This window comes from Eptesicus fuscus, chromosome 20, assembly GCF_027574615.1.
Source record: "Eptesicus fuscus isolate TK198812 chromosome 20, DD_ASM_mEF_20220401, whole genome shotgun sequence".
In the NCBI taxonomy this organism is placed as follows: Eukaryota; Metazoa; Chordata; class Mammalia; order Chiroptera; family Vespertilionidae; genus Eptesicus; species Eptesicus fuscus.
Genome location: NC_072492.1, coordinates 34,908,218 through 34,915,787, shown reverse-complemented (window position 1 = coordinate 34,915,787; position 7,570 = coordinate 34,908,218).

Below are 7,570 nucleotides of genomic sequence, written 5' to 3'. Positions count from 1 at the left end.
CGCTCTCCCCTGGTTCTGTAGCTCTGTTATTCCTCCTCCCCATCTTGACAAATATGTGGCAGCCACTCCACGACTCAGCCGATGGGCTTGTCACAACAATCAGAGCTGCCCCGGCCGCGCCCGCCCAGCTCCGTGGTACTTAGAAGTCGGCCGAACAGTGGGATTTCTTGCAAGAGCTTCATCCAACACTCGACAGGCCCGTGGGCACAGGATGCAGCGGGCAGACACAGATGCTGGCCTCTCTGGCATCCTGAGCAGGTGTCTGATAACCTCCCTCTGGCCACCCTCACCGGAAAGAACCCCCTCGCTTTTGAGATGTGGGTGGCGTCTTTGGAGAAGCCCTGGGCCCAGAGCCCACGGCTGAGACATGCGGAGGGGAGCCGACTCTGGATGACTGTGACCTAGGGTCTAGCCCGGGAGAGCACCCAGGTCTTTGTACCCACTTCGCTCATCTGTCATGGTGCCCTTGCAGGTATTAGTAGCCTGTGTACACACCACACGACAAGCTCAGATCAATGAAGCGTTTTGCCAAAGGTCACAAAGGTCAGAAGCTCTCTGAGCAATAACGTAGCCTGTGCTTGACCCACTGCAGCACCTGTGAAAACAGACGCGACCCCTTGGAGGCCAAGGACATATCCAACCATCATCGTGTGCTTTTGCCTGGGTTAAGTCTTCTCCTCTGATTCTCAATCAAGTCGGGACGCGTATGAAAGCTGGATTATTAAGGCTGAATAATATTCCATTATGTATATTTAATGAAATGTATATATCATCATATTTCATTTATCCATTCATCTATATCTATTTCTTTTGAATGAAATGTCTGAAATTACTTACTAGTCAAACAGATCATTCACAGCCTCATAAGGCCTGACATTCAGGGCCAGGGGTTGGCAAACGTTTCCTGACTGGCCAGATAGTAAATACTTCAGGCTTTTTGGGCCACAGGGTCTCCGTCAACAATCGCACAACACAACTCGGATGTTAGTCCTATGGCTGGCTGCCATGGACCAAACGTAAATGAATGGGGGTGTCTGTGTTCCAATAAAACTTTATTTATAAAAACAGGCGGTAGGTTAGATTTGGTCTGTGGCCAGTGGTTTGTAGAACCCTGGTCTGTGGCTCAATGGGGTATATCATTAAGAGCACAGGCTTCGGTGTCAATGGGATGATTCATTTCACATAAAAAACCTGCTCTCCTCCCCAGGGCTCACACGTGCAACAGGGCCAAGACCTAGCTGCCATGCTCTGCCCAGAACTACCCCCAGCCCTGGTCTTCAGGTCCTGTGGCTGAATCTGGCTCCCTCTGGCCCAACTCCTTCTCCCAACACAACTGATTCTCTATGGAATGACCAAAGTCCTTGCCGGTACCACCACCCAACGTTTGCCAGATATGACTGCTATGACTAGATGATGATGATTGTGAACAAGAAGTGCTTCCCAGAAGGTCCCCAGTCCCTCTGAAGACCTGGAAAGAGATAGAAAGGTGGGGAATTGGATGTTGCAACTCCAGATGCGAGGAGTACCTGAAGCCCAACACTGGCCCAAACAAGAACACTGTGTCACTCTACCCCAGGGACATCTTTCTGGTTGCTTACCAAGCACCCAGGCTCATCTTCCCTTCTTAGAAGGGATTTTACCTGGGACACTTGGCACTTACCCCGGGCTCTTCCAGATGCTCTCTCCCAACCAGAAGGTTGAGCCGTGTGGCAGATGCCTTTGGCCAATATCTCAGGATTAGCAGAGCATGTGAACCTGGGCACCAGGCAAAGGATGCAACTTCAGAAACAAGATTTCCAAGTGGGGACTTCCTCCTCCGCCTTCCGGAGAGCCTTAAGACATTAAAACACACACATGTTATTAAGGTATAATTGGCATATAATAAGCTACACATAAAGTGTATAATTTGATGAATTTTGACATATATATAAGCCCATGAACCCATCACTACAACCAAGAGAGGGAACATAACTCTCCCAATGTTTTCTCATGTTTCTTGTTAATCACTCCCTCTCCCTCCTCCCCACTTCTCCCTGAGTGACCACTGATCTGCTTTCTGTCATTTTAGATTAGTTTGCATTTTCTAGAGTTTCATATAAATGGATTCATATCATAGACACTCCTTTTTTGGCTCACTTCTTTTACTAAGCATAGTTATTTTGAGATTTGTCCATGTCATGAAGTGATTCACTCTTTTTTTGTTGCAGATAGTATTTCTCTGTCTGCATATATCACAGTCTGTTTACTCATTCTCTGTTGATGGGCATTTGGGTTATTTCCAGGTAATTAGGTCAAGTTGGTTGCTAGTGTTGCCCAAGTCTACTGTATCTTTGCTGATTTCCTGTTTACATGATTTATTACAGAGAGAAGAATATTGGGATCTCCAACCATCACTATGATTTGTCAGTTTGTAATTTTCTCCTTGACATTCCTTCAGATTTTGCTTTATGTATTTTGAAGCTCTATTATTAGGAGCATAGATGTTCAGGATTGTTATGTCCTCTTAATTAACTGATCTCTTTAGCATCATGAAATGATATTGTTTATTTCTGGTTCATGGTCAGAAGGCAACACTTTGGTTGCTTAAACTTGCTTTTACCAATTAAGACTGTGAGGACTGGGATGAGTCCAATCCATTGAGGGAGGCCAATTCACTCTCCTGCCCGGCCCAGTGTGACGGGCTGTGCAATGCACCACCTCTAGTTCCCTTCCCATGTTTCTCCAATGGGACAGGCATCATGGAAGCCAAATCCAGAGTGGGGTAGGGTAGGGTTAAGGTTGGGGGTCTGGGACTTGGAATATCTTGGTTTATCACTGGGCACGTTCCCCACCCTGGTGACATATGAAGACCTACCAGCAGCAAGGAGGTCATGGTAACCTTGTCTAGACTCTAAATTTATTTTTAAGAGACAATTTTGTTAGAACCAGAGCCCAGACTGCTCAGTATGTTGTGAGATGGCGCTAAAAGGACCTACTGTAAGGGGCAATGCCCTAGGTTTACAGTTTCCTGACTAATTCCACCATAAACTTAATTGCCTTTTCTTTGGCTTTGAAGCCCTAAGACTCCCCTAGATACAGGGCTCCCTCCCACACACATACCCAGACTCCTGGCAGGAAGTAATGACTGAATATCCTAGTGCCAGGGCTCCTTGACTCATTCTCCAAATGGTTACTTCGGTCTGGCCCAAGACCTGGACTCCAGGAGGTGATGTCAGGGAGAAGCCAGTTTGCCAACAACACTTTGGAGCATTTGGAAGCAAATGTCCAGCAGTTGCTGCTTCTAAGCCACGTTGAGTGCTATCCTGAGCCCTAGGATTCCAGCTCATCATCTCCTCTACCCAAGCCCACCCCACTATGATGTAGGACCTCCACCAACTCTGCCAGGTGCTTTCTTTACCTGCATAGTTTCAGATCTCATTTATTCCCACTATAACCCTGGAAGCCAGGCTACCATGTACCCATTCTATAGAGGAAGACACTGAGGCCTGGGTGAAAGCAAAGGAGATGTGAGAAGAGAGGAAGAGTTAGGACTCCCATTCAGGTCGTCCGATTGATTCCAATAGAGAGCTCATTCTATTACTCTACAAATTGGTATTAGTTCCCTAGGGCCGCCATAACAAATGACCAGAAACTCAGTGGCTAATAAAAAACAGGAATTTATTCTTCCTATGGCTCCGGAGGCCAGAAGACCAAAATCAAGGTGTTGGCAGCGCAGGTTCCTTTGGAGGCTCTGAGGGAAAATCTGTTCCACGTCTCTCTCCAAGGCTCTGGTGGTTGCTGGCAATCCTGGGCATTCATTGAGTTGGAGACACATCACCTTATTCTGTGCCTCTGTCTTCACAGGGGTCATTATGTGACCTTCTTCTTGTGATAATAATGAAATAAGCTGAGAGTTGCAGGTGCTGTGGGAAAGGTTGCCCACGATGAAAGGCGGATTGAGAGTCAGAGACTTCTAGGCTGAATCCTGGGAAGTCAACTGAGGCTTTTCCCTCCTGAGTTTACTCATCTGTAAAAGGGGGATCATGAAGGTGCACACCTTATGAGGCTCTTAGAAGAGTTAAATGTATGTAAAGTGCTTAGCTCCATGCCTGGCATAATTAAGAGCCCTATTAATATTAGCCATGAAAAAATATGGTTGATAAGATGGCTTCTATCTCACGGTGAATAAAACCCCAAGTGATTGCTGTGGTTAATAAGACCTTTCATGGTATGGGCCCAGTTCTTTCGGATCTTACCTCTAACCCCTTGCTCTCCGCTCTCTGCATTTCAGCTGTCCTGAGATCTTGGCTGTTGCTTGTGTCTGCCCAGGGTCTTTGCATTTGTAGTTCTTTCTGCCTGGCTTGATTCTGGTCTCTCTTAAAGGTCACATGATTTGAGACCTTCCCTGATGTCCCTATTAAAATGCCACACCATTAAAAAAATTAATAAATAAAATTCCACCCTGGTCCTCTCATTTGTCTCCTTTTCTAGCACTTCTATCCTCTTTATTTTTCCTTAGCATTTACCATTAATTGATATATATTTGTTTATCTGATTTTTGACTTCTGTCTCCCTCCACCAGAGCACAAGCTTCTCGGACTTTATTTTGCTCATTGCTGAATGCCTAGCATCCATGACAGTGACCAGCAGACAAGTATTTGTGATATGCACTTATGAATGAATGAATGAATGAATGAAATCTGACTAGTCAGTCCCAGTTAGTAGTGTGATCCATGTGTATAATCCTGCGTCATTAGCCATCTTTTGAAGAGGAAAATGACAGTGAGCATCTACCATATGTGCCAGGCACGGTACACAGTGCCTAAATTCATTATACACCTGTTTTTATAGGTGAAGAAACAGGCTCAGAGAAGTTAAGTCAGTTGTCTAAGACCACACAGTTCATGAGAAGAAAGATGGAATTCAAATCTTTGTCTGCCGGTCTCAGCGTCTGCCTGTTTTCCACTACCCCAAGCTGGGGGTCTCCCTCAACTTCGGATTCTTGAGGAACAAAATATGGGTAAAGATGGAATTTTCCCTCATCAGGGGGCTCCATGGGAAACTCTCCAACTTCGGCTCCCAGAAGAGGGTCCTGGCCTCTGGAATTCTTGGCAGGAGGCATGAGACCCTCCTGTCACTGACAAAGACGTGTCTTTGGAGACTCTTTTCATCTAAAATCCCCTGCAGCTTCCAGCCACCCACATCTTAAATTGTGTCCGCAGAACCCTCTCATAGTTGCCATTCTTTCCCAGAGTTCCTGACGCCAGCACTCTCCAGCCCAGCTCGCAGCCGCTTCCCCACCTCTGCGGTTAGTTGGTTAGTAGTGCATTGGTGGAGGGCAGGAGGGACCAGAAGACTTCACCAACTCCACTGAAGACGGGGAACAGCAGATTAGTCTTAGAACCCATCGCTAGGAAAAGCTCCAGAAGCCGCCATGAGGGGCTGAGTCCTTTAAGGGCTGTCTGGAGTCAGAGGCCAGAGAATTGTGGCACAGCATGTACTAGTTCAAGTTCAGAGGCAATTGGTTCACTGTAGAGGCCAGCAGAGTCCTCTCCCCACTGTGGGTGGGTCTGTGCTCAGACAATGGGACCCCCGAACCCTGGATCTCTGAGTTCACCCTGCAATGTTCAACTTGGTCCTGGCTCTGGGCATTTGTGCCCACCTGGAATGTCCACCCCACTTTCCTTGCCTGGTGAAGACCTAGCTCAGATCTCAAATCCATCCTGAAGCCTTCCCAGGTTAACCCATCCAACTCAGACCCCTGCAAACTGCACTCCATGCAGGGCGGGCTGAAGGTCTCTCTAGAGCACAGTTCTGATGAGAACACTCAGGATAAGCCAGTGGCTTTTGAGGCTCTTGGGGTCCTGCCTTGCTGTGTCTCTGGTCTCCCATTCACTGCTCCTGACCTCAAGAGCCACTGAGGTCACTATAGCAACTCTGGCCACATTTTTTGGCCTGGCTTTTTCTTTCTTTTCTCAGGCCTTGGCCCATGCCGTTCCTCCTATGTACTAGGTTGATGGTGTTTCCCCAAAATTCGTATCTTTCCCAGAACCTCAGCTGTGACTTCATTTGGAAATAGGGTTGTTACAGATGTAATTTGTTAAGATGCGGCCATATTGGAGTAGGATGTGCCCTTGATCCAATGTAACTAGTGTCTTTCTAAGAAGAAACCCACATCGGAGAAGGCCATGTGAAGACAGAGGCAGAGTTTGCAATGATGCAGATACAAACCAAGAAACACCAAGGATCGCCTCAACCACGAGAAATTAGGAGAAGGCAAGGAAGTCTCCTCCTTTGGAGCATAGCTCTGGGACACCTTGATTTTGGCCTTCCCACCTCCAGAATTGTGAGAGAAGAAATTTCTGTTGTTTTAAGCTGCCAGTTTAGGGTCCTTTGCTACGGTGGCCCTAAGGAACACAATTCCCCTGTCGTGGACATTGCCTCTCCACTCCCCTATCCCATGTGCGCTCCATCTGTTGTTGACCACCCACCTCCTACAGAACCTTTAGCCTCACCACATCAGAGATCACTTTCTGACCTCGCCAAACCTCATCAGGTCCTCTCAAAACACATCACCTTTTTTTTTTCTTATTGTAGCCATTTTCTGTTTACTCCCCACCACCTCCCTACTCCCCTTTCCCTCTTCCCCAACTGCAGGGTCTTTGGGGACAAGTATTTGGGAGCCTGGCTCTCTGAGCAATTCCAGGCAGATCTGAGCTTCTTTCCCAGGACATCTGATCTACCACAAGAAGGTTGCCCCTGAATGGGCTCCATGTACCTGCCATGGACCGTGTGTCTTCTGAGGTCCCCTTGACCATCTCCTTCTTCCTCCTTCTGGGTCGGTGTCCCACCATTGCTGAGACACTCTTCTTCTAGACTGAGATGGAAACTCATGCCACCAGGTATGGAACCTGGAGTAGATGTCAAGGGGCCACGTGATACTACTGGGGAAATCAGGTGCTCTTGGAGGGAAGTTTGACCAATGAGACTTGGAGGGAACTGGGCAGATAAATTCTCCCTCTTCCTGTCTTTGGGGGACTACTCTGGTGCACATTTCCTCCTTTGCAGCCATTCTGGAGAAATCCGGTGTGTGCAGCAAGCTCCCCTGCTGAGCAACCTCATGGTAAAGTAGTGGCCAGAATGGTGTGGCTGCTGCAGGTTGCTTTACTGGTCTCTCCGCCTCCTCTCCCCTTCCTTCATCCTCACTGTCCTGGGCTTGCACCTCGCAAAGAAAGTCAGCACTTTCATCTTTGTTTCAGACTTTGCTTTTTAGAGGGCCCAGCTGAGCCCTGGCCTGTGTGGCTCAGTTGGTTGGGTGTTGTCCTGTGCACTGTGCACCAAAGGGATGCTGGTTCTATTCCCGGTCAGGGCACATGTCTGGGTTGCGGTTTGATCCCTGGTGGAGGGTGTACGGGAGGCAGCTGATTGGAGTTTCATTCTCACATCAATGTTTCTCTCTCCCTCTCCCTCTCCCTTCCTCTCTCTTTAAAAATCAATTTAAAAATCTTTAAAAAAATAATAATCCATTCTTTTTAAAAAAGTAGAAAAAAAAGCAATAGAGGGCCCAGTTGAAAACAGGGGGTCAAAGAAG